Genomic DNA, 16806 nt, shown 5'->3' on the forward strand with positions numbered 1-16806 from the left:
TTGTAATATATTTTCTTTCTTTGTTTCTTCTAATCACCCTGTAATTTATCAAGCTTTCGTTAATTAAAATTGGCTTTGATTTAAAAATCTGAGGCACAGAAGTGTCACCAGAGACGACGCTGCCGGTGTGGACAGCAAAATTTTGGGACGGCCAAATTTTAATAATTTAGGAATGAGATGGATGACATGACAAAGTTTAGGGACTGCAGAGACTGTACCCAGCGATAGAATCTCTAGCGCCGGGCCTGCTATGACAAAGTATACTTATCGGTTGATTAATACGTGAGTGTACTCGTATACTCATGCCTCGTGGCAGATAAAAATGAGCTATAACTAGTACAGGTTATGGCATAGTGAAAAACATACGAAAATTTATTCCTGTATTATTATTCTGTATGATATTTCATTAAAAGAATTATTATTTCCATGCACGTTATTCCATCTGCTCCAACTAACTGCTTAAATTATTGCATATTTAATTAAAAACTTTCGGTCTGTGAATAAAAGAGCATTTTGGGAAATAAATTTTAACCATAAACGAACTAGAGGTTTAATTCAACAGGTACTGCTTTACGTAAAGTTGTCCTAAAATAAGTATATTCTCCAGTAGATCAATAAAATAAATTGGTCATAGAGGTTTAATAAATTCTTATAAATTGTTATTGTTAAGACCAATATATGTATCATATTTCCTTTCAGGTTTTATAAATTTTTAGCAATGCTTTTATCTATAAACAAACATGTAAATATACTTATCGAAATATAGGACGCCCGATAAAGAATAGTGTGGGGGGTCTGTGTTATAGCAGCAATATATATGTAGACAGGTTGGGATTTCTTTTTATTTTCTATTTTTCTATTTTGTTTTGTTTTGCAAAATAGAGGGCATTATCTCTTGTACTTCAGCTTTCGCAAGGAGAAGCACCCACGTTCTCTGCAATGATTCTACAGAACGAGCTAACCATTCGTTTTCTAGGATGATGAAATGGACCCAATAAAGACTCGCTCCCTTGGAACTCTTTTGAAGTCATACGAAAAAAACACTTAGCTAGAAGGAAAAGATTCAGTATCTTATGAAAGGAGGAAATACTGCAGGAACTGAAAATTTTAACTCTGAAGTGGACAAAGTTTGTATAATATTTTAATATGTGCCATGCCAATGGCACAGAAATAGAGACATCGCACAGTTTTTAAAATCTAAATAACTGCGACAAAAAAATATTTCAAAACATACTATACGCCTGTTATCACATGCCGAAATCTTAGCATTATAGCTGAAAATGGTGAAGAACGCTAAATCTTAGCGTTTGTCTTCTGAAAGCCTATACTGGTATTTGCAGAATCTGCAGATGACTCTGAAATTATTGCTATAAATTTAGTACTTGTATGCAGGGAATGAGTTTGAAAGAATTAAACATAAATTACTTTAGATTCTGTAAAATTAATTATATATTGAAAAATATAGTTATATATAATTTTATCAACCGTGACAAATAATTTCATAAAATTTTTAATTATCAATTTTATGAAGAATTCTGAACATATGATCATCCCATTATAAATTTCAGGGATATTTTGAGAAATTCTATAACAAACCCTCTTTTTGTAAAACTGCGTACCAAATTAACTCACTTCATATGTTGCAGCTCTAATCAAATGTTCTAATATGTTCTAATCAAAGTTAATAACATTTGAAATAGGACGATGTCATTTCAAATGTTGTTAACTCTGACTGGGATAGACCTGGTTAGAAACATCGCATTCTAATCAATAAATCTTTATAATGTAACTCAATTGATATTTCTTTGTGTATTCTTGTAATTATATATATATAGGTCTTTTGTCTAATTACCAGTTCGCTTTACATTTTCTTTTTCGATTATATATATATATATATTTTATTTTTCCCCTATCACTATATGCATAAGAAAAATCAAAGTGAAATATTGAGGACTCATGTTTTTTATGGGCTTTTTGTCAGACTAAGTTCACTGATCCTTTTTAATATTACCAAAGTATCAAGTGTATAGTGAAATTGTCCCATCTATCAGCTTTTTCCTTCAACCAACTGATGAAGCCAACTGATTGTTAGCTAACAAAGGCGGCCTTGTCTTTTGATGTGATTCAATTTACCCATCTGTTTCCTATGGCAGTTTTAGCCTAAGCCATTCTCAAGGTTTCTAAACTGCATTCCGTTTTATGTTTCACTAAAAGTGATTATTGTTAAGTTTTTATTCCAAGTTATCATCTTACGCCACACAAACACTTAAGAGGAGAAAGCTACAATTGTCTCAGATCTTTGTTTGTTTTGTAAAGCAAGTGAAACAAAAATGATCGGCAACATTTCTTGATTTCTTATTCCTTAATTGCTCTTTAAGGCATGGAAATGCGGGATCTGTGCGTGTCATAAATTAAGGGTTACAAACTTAGATATTCACAATTTCGAATTTCATTTGGTTCTTTTGTCAATTTTCTTAAATACTGCAAGAACTGGAAACTTATAAATAATTCTACTCAAACAGCACTAGAAAATCGCTTGTGTAAGATATCTTAAATCGACTGTACGGATTGGTTAACGTGAAATTTTTCATTAGGTGGTGCCTAGTAATGTGTTTAATCCCCGAGCACACACGGCGGGTATGTCATACCCATGTGCATTTTTCTTTTCGTATATTTCTCTCGCCCATTATTTCATAAAAGGACGAAACTTGGTGTAGCTGAGTTCAAGGTCACATACTTAAATGGGAGAAATTCCTGAGGTGGCAAGTGCAATGGTTTTTTTAGGAACAGCATTATTCGGGCATGTCATACCCGTGCGTGTACTCGCGTTTTCTCAGTGAGTCACTTCGCACTTCTCGTTTTCAAGCTTTTAGTATAGGTTTTTCTTGAGTTGTAAGCATGGCGCCGTATATTCCTTACGATGAAGAGATGAAAAGATTGAGAAATCTCCTTGAAACAGTTTCTTCTGATGAGGATTCATTTAGTGAAGAAGAGGAAGATGTTGATGACGAAGACTATAATAGTAATCATGATTCACCCATAGAGAGTAGTGATTCAGATACAGAAACAGAAAATGAAACTCTAGAATGTAGCAATGAGTTTTTATGTTGGAAAAAATGGAACAAAAATAAATTCCGGACTAATGTTAGAATTGGCGCCAAAAATATTATAACTAAACTCCCTGGAAATACAAAGTATTCTAAAGATTTCTCAACACCTTTAGATTCCTTGTTATTGCTTATCGATGAAGATATGTTAAAACATGTAGTTGAGAATACAAATATTTATATTGATTCAATACGAGAAAATTTCACTCGTGAACGGAATGAGTGCTTTTCTCAAAGCCTTAGGGATGCACCTAATAGAAAATGTTAAAAATGAACGACGGCGAGCATCTGTGGTTCTTGATTCTTGCCAAACACTGACCACTGATGAACATGTTAACAATGAACTGTCCCCCCAAAAAACCTAAAATGACTTACAAGAGGTGTACAGAGTGCCCCAAGAAAAAAGACAGAAAGACTAGATTCATTGGTGAAAATTGTAGCAAAAGTATATGTATGGAACATATGACCTCATTTTGTAAACAATGTTAAAAAAATTGTAAGTAAATAATTTTTCCTCTCTTTATTGTTTCCTATTTTGTCTAAAATTAAGTATTAACTTGGTTTTATATTTCTTTTAAAAAAACGATAAATTTTTTTGACAAATTTTAATTACAATTTTTTATTTGGGTATGACATACCCGGTGCGTGTTCTCGTGTTCGTCGGATCGGTGCGTGTGCTCGCGGGTTAATTACAGGCGAACACATCTCAAACGAAAACGTCGCGAAGTAAACATCGTCCTACAAGACATCGTAGGAGAAAACACCGCATCTAAAACAAAGTAGTATAAAACATAGTATAGTCATAGAAAATAAAACGATTCAAAAACTTAAGAATTTTTAAATATCGTGTTAGAAAATATCGGGGTAAAAAAATAAATCACCTACATCGCATGCACGTGCTTTAAGATATTAAAAGTTTTAAATGCATGTTCGCGTACTGACTTGGGAATGCAAGAAGGAATAAGGAATATTTTTAACCTCTATAGTTCATATTTTTGAATTAACTAATAAATTTTTACTGAAAAGCAAAAGAAGAAAAAAAAAAAAAAAAAAACTTAAACATTTAGAAACCGAAAATAAATGGTACATATAGCATAGTTAACAAAATTTTAAACTTACGTAGTTAGATAATAAAGGTAACTTAAGTGTTTTAGAAAGATGTAATCGAAAAAATATAACATCAGAGTGATTTGAAAAATGAAGATGAAAGAAGGAATGGCATGAGGTAACCTGTACCAAAATTGTTGAATTTATTATCAAATTCTAAACTTATTCCCTTTTTTTTTTTTTTTTTTTTTTTTTTTTTTTTTTGTCGTTGTTTGTTTGTTAATCTGACATTCTTCCAGTAAAAATTAAGTTTTATTTCAATTTATTCGTCTTCTTTAAGTGTTATTAACATCTTCATGTACAAAACTTTTAAAGTCTGAAATCATATGCCTGCGATGATGATATAACGTGATGATTTTTTTACGGCAATGTTTTAAAGCTGCAAAATTTTTAAACCGTTTTATTTTCTACTACGATGTCTTAGAACTGCGATGTTTTCTCCTTTCGTTATTTTCTCTACTTTTTCGTCCGCAATATTTTTGCCACGTCGTTTTCGGCAGACACCGTGTGTTTTGCCATAATGAGTGACTTTAGCCGTTATATAAAGGAATGAGAACAGACAAACAGCTTTGTATATTGTACACGTATTTTAGGAGCTACTGTCATATTCTGCAACTTTTATCATATTTTAATGATTTTGTGAGCAATTTTAGTTTTTATACGATGTACAATTTTTAGGAAATATATTTGCTATAAAAATGAACATTTTTAAATAAGTTATACAAGCACATATTTACCAAATTATATACATTGAGTACTTCACAAAAAGATTTAAATATTTCATATATTTCTGTTCTGACTCTCAAGAATCTCATGGCCGTTGGGAAATTTAAGGTGGATGGGAAAAATTGTCTTCATTCCTTTGCATGTTTGTAAAACTGCTTGCTCTAACTGAATATGTTAAACGGCATAATAAAATAAACGACATATATGTATAGTAAATTATACAGTAAACTAAAATGCTAAAATCTAAAATCTAATAAACTCTTTGCCCAAGGGTGCAGACTTTATTTAATATTAATGTCAGTGGCCGTGCGTATAAAACTGTTGAACGCTAGTAGTTTTTTTCCCACAGCGTCATTATTTTTTTCATGATTATATTTAATAGAATTAATATGATTCTAAATATAGTTATGTCATCTTATTTATTTTCATTAAAACATTTAGATCTTTAAATCACTAAAAGATGTGACTAACTTGAATGCATTTTTGTTAAAATATATTGGAGTGTTCATTGCTATGCTTATTTACCAAAACAGAAGCATCGTAAGCAAGAAGATATCACACATAATTATTCAGTTATCCAAATAATTCTCTGAGCGGATGCGGTTTCGCAGCTGCATTACATTAGTTGCAAAACATCAGGGCAATACTTGTCCGAAAATTCTCACATAAAAAAACAGAATAATTAAATTATCAGTGATATATCACATGAAATAGTCCATATCATTTTTCTAAAAAGTACCGGATATACTGTTGACATTCGGTTACCCACAAAATAGAAAAAAGTGTTGGCAGAAGCTCTCCACCAATTATTTAACATCTCTGGCTTTCGTGCAAAACTAGGAAGTGGCGCTTATATGAGAAGACCTCAGAAGCAGCTGTTGTGTGTGTGTGTGGTTTTCATTTGCAATGGTAAGGAGAAGGAGAATGGAAAAAAATTGTTTTGAGAAAAAGATAACGGGAAAGATAACAGCTGATTTTTTTAAATGGTGCTTCCTCACAGAAGTTCTTCCTTAACATTAAAATAAGTAAACAAACTGAGTAAAAAAGTTACTTATTATTCACGAAATCTTTACATGCCTGATTTTACAACTGTTTTAATTTGCGAAATCTTTCCCATTCAAAAAACTACTCATTAAATTTTTTTTTCAGTTAAAACAAATAGCTTTTAGAAACAATTTTGAATGTACAAGTGGCTGATTGTTGAATTCGAATGTTCGCTTTTTTATACATACACTGTTCATTTTTAAACTAATTTTTAATTCGGTTTTCTTCTGCAGCCTTTATTCGTGTTGACCCAATTCTTTATTTGTGATAACATAAAGAATCCAAAAGTAATTTTAAGTAAAAAATGTTCTTTTTGTTGTTTATCGTTTTCTTATTGTAATGCTGATTATTTTGAACATGCAAAGAGCTATAGAGCTATAGGCCTAGGAAAAAGGATGCCCTTGGTGGAGACTTTCTAAAAGAAACTGGTTCCTATTCACATACACACGGCAATACTACAAAAAGAACCAGCCATGCAGCTAGCTCGTTCGCTTAGGTTCGAACCCAAATAGAGGTATAAGCTAGTGAGACACCAGAATTTCACCATAAGTTATACAGGCATAGTTCTATCGCACTAACTGTACAGCTCCATCCCTATCTTGAGGGATATCAACCCCAAAAGGCGGTCCAAAAGTCTTCCTTTTCTCCTTAACAGAGCTTAAATTACGCCGGAGCCCACCGGAGCTCGGCTCCGGTACTTCTTCGTTTACGGTACTTCTTCGTCCGGTACTTCTTCGTGAAGTAAATTCAAATGCCTTGAAATTTTTTATGTGATAGCTTCAAAAACGAACGCTTTATATTTATATCCACCATAGCTAATTTGTACAATTAGGAGTTACTTTTTAACAGTTCTAAGTCCCTCTTCGTTTAGTACATTTGAAAGCATTTTTGATAAAATCAAAATCAATAGTTAGTCAAACAGCTACAGATATCGTAAGTGATATGATATTGTTCTAATAGCATGTGAGTAGACGTTTTTTTTCTTTGTTTTCCATTGGCAGTTGTCCAGAATTTAAGTTCTACGAAACTTTCTTCTCATAGTTTAAATTAAATTGCCAAGTGGGTTAACATTGTCTTATGTCTACAACTTCGAAGCTGTTTAAAACAATAAATATAGCACACTTAGGATATCGATTTTTCAATTAAAATTTCACTGATGAAATGTCATTTAATCACCAATCTAGTTGAAATTTGAAACAACTTCGGAAAATACCTTGTTGATTGTTTTAAAGTAAAAAAAAAAAAAAAAAATTCAGATAGCTTTATTTCTTTAGAACCGGCAGAAAATTAAATATCAAGTAAGAAGTAGTTATGCAAAAGAAAGGAAGAACTTTTATTGATTACGAGTTGGATGAAGATGATATGAAAAGCATTTCGTACAAAGTCTCTAACAGTAGGATAATAGGAACTTCGATGAGTCAGGCCAACCAAGAAAATATATTTTCAGAATGAAACAAGGGCAACTAATTATTACCGATCAATTGTAAGAAAGAAGACCAATAAATATCTGATCTTCTCTAATGAAGCGAAATAATTAAAGCAGAATATACCAATGAATTAATTATATATAGAAAAGGTATGGAAAATCAAAGGAATAACTAGGAAGACGTACTGATTAATTATAAGATAAAATGAAAAGCATATTGTTCACGACATTGAGCCAATTCCGACAAGTAAAGCTAGAAAATTCTTTCAAATTCTAGAATTTTCGAGTGAAATATGTATGATTTTGCTACTATTAACTTAAAGTATTAGAAGTTTTCCTCAAATCCTTAAAATCGTTTTTCTTTTAAAACTTTTATTTATATTTTTATGTGCTTTAATACTGAGAAACACCATAATGATGATTTCTTCATGAACCTCATAAATGAATGATATATTACAAAAGTTCTAGTTAAAATAACGTTTTAATAGTTAAGTAATTTCTTTTTAATTTTGCTTCAAACAGTCTGCAGCAAAATTTTGCTTTTTGCATTACTAGATATTACCTAGCTCTTTTATTATTATCATTATTATTTCGTTTTATTTGTATTCGAATTTTCATTTATTCAGATAATTAAATGCTTCGTTTTTAAGAAGTTTAAAATGAAAAGCTGCTTCTTTTTGTCTAATGCTAAATATAATTTTGCATAAAAGAAGAAACTCTAATTTAGATCATTTATTAACGCAATGTGTTCTGAATGTTAAGACGATATTTAAACATCAAAAAACAGTAATTAATAAAAAAATTAAAAGGTTAATTTAGGATAAGAGTGTGCTTTTTAAAAATAAAATTAAAAAAAAAAGCAAGTGGTTGTAAAAATTAAAATAAATGAACAGAAAATTTTTGCCGTTTTATTGAAAAAGCTTAAATTTTTGTGCAAAATAATCCTGATCGGTGATACTTGCTTTGCTTTAGTTGAATATAGCAAAACACACAAGGGTGATATGCCTAAGAAGAAAGATGCCTTCGTGGAAGAATTTCTAAGGCATCTCTATTTGTAATTTACTTCTTTTTTTCATCGTATTTATTTTATTTTCCTTCTCTCACTGTATTTACATTACCTAGGAGAAAACGGGAAAAATGCCCCCTGCAGCCAGCCTTTTCACTAGGATCTTGAAACTGGCTCGAGCTACCATTATTTAATGATCTGATCCATTGTGCCACAATTACGCCATCTTTAAGAAATCGGTTAAAACTACACTAATCGTGTAAAAAAGGCAAGATATGTTGCACCGACTTCTGTGGTTATTCATCCATATGTAGCTAAATAAATTTTACTAAACGCTATTATCGAACATTAAGTTACAATGGTACTGTGAATCAGTTTTATTTATGTAAGTAGAAAAATACCTCAATTTTAAATCTTCGGTACCTTTGGTCATAACCGCGTATTTTAGGAAGAATTAGTTTTGGTGAAAAAGAATTGAATTCTTAAGCAGACATTGTCAAACCCCTACGAAAACTGTGACGACTAGTACAGATTAACACTCATCAACAACGGGAATAAGAGAATAAACTCGGGAATTCTCTCTCTTTTCATGCGAAAATTTTTTTTATAGAATGTATAATATTTGAACTAAGTTGACCATTAAATCATAATACAAATCATTTTTCTCCTTATTCGTTAATCGCGGAAATGTTCTGTAAGAAACATAAAGTATTAATACTACATGAAATTACGAATGGAACATAAACAGAAGAAAAATACAGTATTATCAATATCATAAGTATGTGAATGAATAGAATAAGAAAGAGGAATTTACGCCTTTGTTCTGATAAATTTATAGCAAAACGAAAAAAAATTACCACAAGAAAGAAAATCATGCATAATTGATTAAAAAAGAAAAATTGTAACATAAATTTAAATATCTGTTTAACTATTAAATTACACACGAATTAGGAAACTACATATAACAAACTAAATAAATACAACAGAGAATGTAGAAATAATCAGCAAGTTTTATAGCTGCCCAAAAGAAATTATTTCTTTTACAGAGCACTGAGAATTTGGGAGTAGGGATACAGGTTGTCATTACGAAAGCAGCATGAGATGGCAATAAACAAGAACCTATTTTTATTCCATAGAAAAGGAAGAGTAACATTCCTGTGAAGAAAAAATAGGAATTCGGCATGATTAGGGTTAACTCCGAAAGGAATGCAAAGATTCTTGTTCAGTTGGCAACGGTAAGAAACTTGGATTTGAATTATGTACGACTCATCTCGTTCACATTTTATACTAAGAGTTAATTGGCCTCCCATGTTGCTCCGGACTATTGCTTCCAATAAACTCCAGACTGTTCGGGACATTCAAACTATAATTAGCTTTCAAACATACTTTCATTCCAATGAAACACTAGAATGCTCCTAGAGTCACAAACAAATATAATAAATTCTAAGGGAAAATAATCATTAGTCCAAAAGAGCTTTGTCCCTGAAGGGCTATTGTTTTCGATTTGCGATTTTGCATTGGTTCACTATAAATGTCCGTTTCACTTTTCAAACACCACCAAATGTTCGAGTCCTCCATTATATTTGAAGAAATTAAATAATGAAAAATTTGCATAAATGTATGCATATTTCTTGCATTGTGATAAAACAACGGTACCTAGAGCCATCGAATTTTGAATGACTTAATCCTACTGCGAATATGAGCATGTGGAAGACTAAATTTGAAATTTGGAATTTGTTTTATTATCGATTTCATATTTTATAAAACTTTAACGAATTTTTTATTAACAAACTCAAGGATCTTAAAGCGAGCAATGGCAACGTTGTACAGAAAAAACATTTTTATCTCCAGCGCGCGAGACTCTGTATCGGAAATTCTAAAAATAATGCTCAATTTAAAACTATTTTGCGATATTGCTCTTGAACTGAATTTTTTGGTTTAAGTGCGAAGAACGTGATATTTAATAAATAAAGGTGACAGACAAAATGTTAAAAAAAAAAAAAAAAAAAAAAACTTCTTTGGACGCAATTTAAAATATGAAACCTTTCAGATTTTTACTTATCTATTTATTTAAAATTTTTTTAAAATTTATTTTAATTGAATGCATAAAAGCCAATGATTCCAAGTAAAGATATCTTTAATTTATCTCTATTTATCATATTCTCAAATTTTTATTTCGAAGTTTCTTTCTGTAATGCTATATTACTTATGCGCCAGTTGCAATCATTTTCATTTCGCAATCTGTTTTCGAAATTTAGTCTTACTGATGCTATGTAACGTTCTGGAATTACCATACCAGGTTTCCCTATGAAAATTATTAAAATAACAATGCTCTTTAATTTTATTCAACAGTAGATAGTTTACTTAGCAGACAGATGTTTTAGTTGGTCTTGTTATGGCCTTAATGACGTAAACGGTGTAACTACTGGGTGAACATTCAGTTAAGATTCTGTACCTTAATTTTGGAATGGAATGGATTTAAAGAAAGCACATGAATCCTATTTTCCAAAGTTTATGATAACTTTGACTCAGAGCACTTCAGAAGGGCCCAGGTCTGCTTTAGATATTCTGTATGAACGGATTATTAAAAATATAGTATAACATCCAGATTACCACAATATTTCAACCATTTCCTCCCCATTGCTTATGAATGAAAATTTTATGTATTGGGAGTCTTATTTTAGAAAACATGCCGCACCTTTTCCTCCGCTCCGATAAATACCTGGTTCACCGGTCAACATATTCTATATGTAAGCTTTAAAGAAAGGCTTCTAACATGTTATAGCTTAGAATATTAGCCGCGCTTTGGTAAACCGGAGTCATTCGTGCGAACATCCTCTTCGGCCATGACATTTTTTTTACTCGAGTTGGCTTCTGTTTTTTGAGCTCGTCTGTAAATCCGCTTACCTTGTTCTTCTCATTACCTTTATCGCGCCATCATTAAGGCACAGAACCGTTTCCCTTCTTCATCTAATCTGTCTTGAAAATTTCAACAAAACTCCAGGGTTCGTCTTTCACCCTTTTTTATCCGATTTTGTTGTGTTCAAGTATTACTCGAGCATATCCTCGGATAAATTGGTCATGATCTGTGGTGGACATTTACTCACACTTCGGAATTAAAAGCCGTAATATAACCGCTTGCTGGCTTATTTGAAGATGTACTGAAATGATTTAGAAGATAAACTGACTTATATTAAAACTGGCATTTAATGAAAATTTTATTGTATATTTTATCAATTTAAACCATATGTCAAACGAAAGTAAAACGTTCTCTGGAGTTAAAAAATAGGAATATATTATTTACTTACTTGATGTTTAAGCCCCCACAGTTTGGATATCTTAAAAGAAATAAAAGGCACGCGAGCTCATGAACTCCACGTGATACTTTGGTCCATTAAATGTAATAATTAGTAATTATATTCTTTAACTATAAATATAAATTGAAAGACTCAAGTTCAAAAAGAAAGTTCAAAAAGAATTATTAAAATAAAGTTTATTAAAAAAGCAAAGATACGAATCTGCCCCAATGCTGCTAGATCGAAAATGATAAAATTTAAAAAAAAAAAAAAAAAAAAATCTGAAAGGTTTCAGATTTTAAATTACGTCCAAAAGGGCGTTTTTTAACATTTTGTGTGTTGCCTTTATTTATTAAATATCATGTTCTTTGCACATAAACCATAAAATTCAATTCAATAGGAATGTCGCAAAATAATTTTAAAATGAGCATATTTTTAGAATTTCCCATACAGTCTCGCGCGCTGGAGATAAGAATGTTTCCCCCCCCCCCCGTAAAGTGTTGCCATTGCTCGCTTTGAAATCCTTGAGTTTGTTAATCAAAAATTCGTTAAAGTTTTACAAAATATGAAATAGATAATAAAACAAATTCCAAATTTCAAATTTGGTCTTCCACATGCTCATATTCGTAGGAGGATTACGTCATTCAAAATTCGATGGCTCTATGTACCGTTGTTTTATCACAATGCGAGAAATATAAATACATTTATGCAGATTTTTCATTATTTAATTTCTTCAAATATAATGCAGGACTCTAACATTTGGTGGCAACAGTTTGAAAAGTGAAACGGACATTTATAGTGAACCAACGCAAAATCGCAAAACGAAAATAATAATCCTTCAGGGACAAAGCTCCTTTAGACTAATAAAATGAAAACGTAAAGTCGGAACTTGAATGATAGATTAAAATTTCTTTCCTATGAAAACCCTAACCAATTCTTTCTCACTGAAAGTCGTAACCCAAAAGGAGTACTAGTAAAATTAAACTTCAAATGCGTATACAAAATTGAAAATAATACAAAATAGAACAATAAACAAAAATAATGTATTAATTTAAGTAATCTCCTCTGTTTAACGCTTCAAACAGAACTTGTCAAGGGAAAAGCCTTTTGAAGCCTTAAACCAAGTTGTTTAATGAGTTCCGAATACATATTTCATTCCTCTGAATCATTTGAGATTCAAAACCGCTATACTCGTATCAAATCTTCACTTTAAAACAACCTTTCAGTTGCTCTTAAAAGTTCAGACTTTTTCCCTACATGTATTTGCAACCCTAGAACTAAAAAAATAATATAAAAAAAGTTTAAAAATAAAGTAGAAAAAGTAGAAACACAAATTTAAAATAAGAAAAAAAAATATGGCAAAAGAAAACCTGAAAAAAAAATATTAAAAAAATAAATAAATAAATAAAAAGGTCAAACGAACTAATTACAATCATAATGCATCAAGAGGAACCCTAAGCAATACAAGAGACATTTTTCAAAATGAAAAATTATTTTTATTTGGTCAGTATTTAATGCCTAAATTAAGGGCGGCTTCAAAGCGTATTAAATCAGCTTTTTTCGAATCAAAATAATTACCCAAAATACACAGAAAATACTCATAATAAAAAGCTGCAAAGAACTAACATATTTTTAAATAAGTAGCTTTAAAAATACTCGTAAAAAAGCTGCCGAGAACCAACGAAGATTTTATTAAAAATACATTATAAATACTCAAAACAAAAAACGGCCGAGAACAAAACGAAGTTTCATTTAGAAAGCTGCCGAGAACTAACAAAGTAGATATTGTGCTCCGACATACATTTTTAACAATAAATACCTATTTTAATCAAATTATACGTATTTTAAAGTAATTTTAAAATCAGCAGCGGCCGCTAATAAAAGATTAAGTTACCCATTTCTATACTGCAATGCGCATCGCCGGAATTCGAAGTCTCAAATACTTGTCAAGAATGCTTCCAATTACACCACGAAAGCATGAGAAAAGGAGAGAGGAAATGCGTTGTATACTCCCCCTTTTAAAAGACGACTGGGGATTAGAACACGCAATTGCTAAATCCTGGTGGTTACGAATTATCGTCTACCAACTTTTTTTAGTCCAAAGATGCAATTTGCCCTGAAGCACTATTAATTTCGTTTTGCCATTTTGCGTCGAAAACTTTAAAAGGCTTTTGAAATCGTTGCCACCATATATTATCGCCCTGTCTTATATTTAAAGAAATTAAATGAAAAATTTGCATAAATGTAAATGGGTTTCTCGCATTGTGGTGAAACAACTGTACCTAGAGCCATCAAAATTTGAATAACGTAATCTTCCATAGAACATAGGCATGTGGAAGACCAAATTTGAAATTTGGAATTTGTTTTATTATCGATTTCATATTTTGTAAAACTTTAACGAATTTTTGATTAACAAACTCAAGGATTTCAAAGCGAGCAATGGCGACACTTTACGGGGGGGGGAACATTCTTATCTCCAGCGCGCGAGACTGTATGGGAAATTCTAAAAATATGCTCATTTTTAAAATTAATTTGCGATATTGTTGTTGAACTGAAGTTTACAGTTTGAGTACCTAGACGGAGATATTTAATAAATAAAGGTAACACACAAAATGTTAAAAAAACGCCACTTTGGAAGTAATTTAAAATCTGAAACCCCTCGTTTTTTTTTTTTTTCTTTTTTTTTTTTTCTCTCTGTGTGTGTGTGTGTGTGTGTAACGTTTCTATGTACGGACAGAATAGAGGATATTTTCTCCTAAAACTGACAGTAAAATGGATTTAAAAGGTATTCCGAAGGGATTTTTTCATGAATTCTATACGTACGTACCTATCTCGCAAAGCCGTAGAACGTTGAAATTTTGTATATGAGACGACTATAACATCTAGTTGCACACCTTCCTTTTGTTATTTCAATCGGCCTTATCAAACGCATATACCTACTCACTTACTCTCGGTAAACTCTTTATTCATATATGTAGGTAAACAGTGCATTTTTTGCTTTAAAAGTGACAGAATTATATTGTTCTTACGTTCCGAATAGTTGTAGAATCAACGATTTAAAAATGTAAGTAGAGTTAAGCCTAGCAAAACCACCACTTGTTTACACATGAAACTCTCAGTAGTGTAGTGAATTAAGTCAGTTGGTGAACCAACTTCTTTTTTTTCTGCCCAGTGGGTCCAAACGTTAACTAAATTTTGGCTCATCGAAAATTTTATCTTTCTACCCGTTGGCCGAATTGCTTGGTTTTACGTAAAATATAAATTTTAATTACAATTTTTTAACTGTATTTCGTAACTATTCTGTGTCTTGAAGATATTTTAATTTTTATGCATTTTTGCCTTACCGTGGAATGAGAAATGAACTGATTGAATAAAAAAGTCTTTCTCTAATGAAATTCGAGGAAATAAGTTTAAATGAGGTGCAGCAAATATTGTGTATAATTTAATAGGTCGTACACGGATCATTTGCTAGTAGGTAGGATCATTTGCTGTCTACATCAGATTTTTTTTAATTGTTAATATAACTTCTGAGCAGAAAAATTTTCGTGGTATTGTTAGCGTAAAACGTATACTATGAAATTTCACGTTCATCCTGTGAATTTAGCCGTTATTTTCTCTTATAGTAACATTACTGCCCTAATCATTAATGCTGGATCTGCCAAAACTTACATTAAGTGCGTTAGATTAAAATATTAAATTCCTCAAAAAGATACTTATGAATTCACTTAATAATAATGAATGCTAGATATAATTTAAATAATTTGTTAGTACTTATATATTATGCAGTGTTCATCCCAGTCACTGGATCATTACAAGTTTTATACATGATTGCTAACTATTATAAGACACACATTTATAGGCTAAAAGTTTTGTACTTATTATAGTAAACCCTTGCCGAAGGCGGATTAGCGGAAAGCGATTTCGCACATTCGTCTTATCTTAATTATTTGCATTTCATTTGTCCAAAGTTAAGAGTTTTATTCATATGCGGTTCAACGTTCATTTATGAATAGTGAATATTTGTTGACATCAATTCTACCCAAAATTTATCAACAATGATTGAAAATGAAAGCAAAGAAATCCTACAAACTGCAAAAGCAATTGGCGGCTAACGATTTTCAGATACGTAAAAAGAAGTCAAACAATTGATCGAGAAACAACGAATGAAGAATTGGATAGTCTTATAACACCAACGACATTCAAGGCAGCGATAGTGAAGAAGAAACTAAAGCATCTTTAACATAAAAAAATTTTAAAACGGCATAGGAACTATATGTATTTTGGTTTTGTATCACGTAGTTTTTAAGCAACAATAAAAATCTTTTCAATTAACATTTGCTCCAATTTTACTTCTTTGTATGAAGTAAAGGAAGTATTGCCATCGCAAAAATTTTTGGGTATCATTATTTCAGCGAAAATATCCATTTTGATCGCTTTCGAATTCAATTTAACAACGTTTTTGCGTCACATCTGTACGTAAGAACAAAATAAAGGACACTTTTTCCCAAAATGGGTTGCAAAAATGATTTAAAATGGATGCAGAAGCGATTTTTTCGTGACGTCAGTACGTGTACGTACGTACCTACATATGCTTATGTACAGTATGTATCTCGCATAACTCAAAAACGAGTTACTGTGCACCTGCCTTTTTGGTTGCAATCGGCCGCACCAAAAGTATAAGCTCTTTTTTATTTTATTTTATTTTATTTATTTTTTTTAATTCTTATATGTTGGCAAATTGTGCATTTTTTCTTTAAAAGTGATTGAATTATGTTGTTCGTATGTTCTGATTAAGGTTTTTATACCATTAGTTAATCTGCATGCAAAAGTTGTAGAATTGTCAACAATTTAAAAGTTGTTTAAGTGCGTCTAAGCCTAATTTTTTTACCATAGCAGCCATATTTGTTTACATTACTTAGCACAATAATGAATTGTTTCTGCACCTTCTGTGTCTTTTTGCCGGATGGGGCAAAAAATAAACTTTCAGTTTTGTGCACCGAAAAATCTCTCTTCTTGCCGAATTGCTTGTTTTTTGCATAGAAACTCTAATTTTAATTGTAAAAATTGTTTTTTTTTTTTTTTAAATTGCTTGAA

The 16806-nt window shown here is 31.2% G+C and overlaps 2 protein-coding genes across 5 annotated transcripts in view; one reads left to right on the forward strand and one right to left on the reverse strand.

The window, feature by feature from the left end:
- Positions 1–16806, forward strand: part of LOC118201990 (protein trapped in endoderm-1-like) — a 205860-nt gene that overhangs the window by 182326 nt on the left and 6728 nt on the right. The gene's annotated exons all lie outside the window — the stretch shown is intronic.
- LOC118201991 (intraflagellar transport protein 52 homolog) overlaps positions 1–16806 on the reverse strand; it is a 76737-nt gene that overhangs the window by 2338 nt on the left and 57593 nt on the right. The gene's annotated exons all lie outside the window — the stretch shown is intronic.

Source organism: Stegodyphus dumicola, chromosome 10, assembly GCF_044657685.1.
Source record: "Stegodyphus dumicola isolate Sdum_Otavi_A_Nest chromosome 10, ASM4465768v1".
NCBI lineage: Eukaryota > Metazoa > Arthropoda > Arachnida > Araneae > Eresidae > Stegodyphus > Stegodyphus dumicola.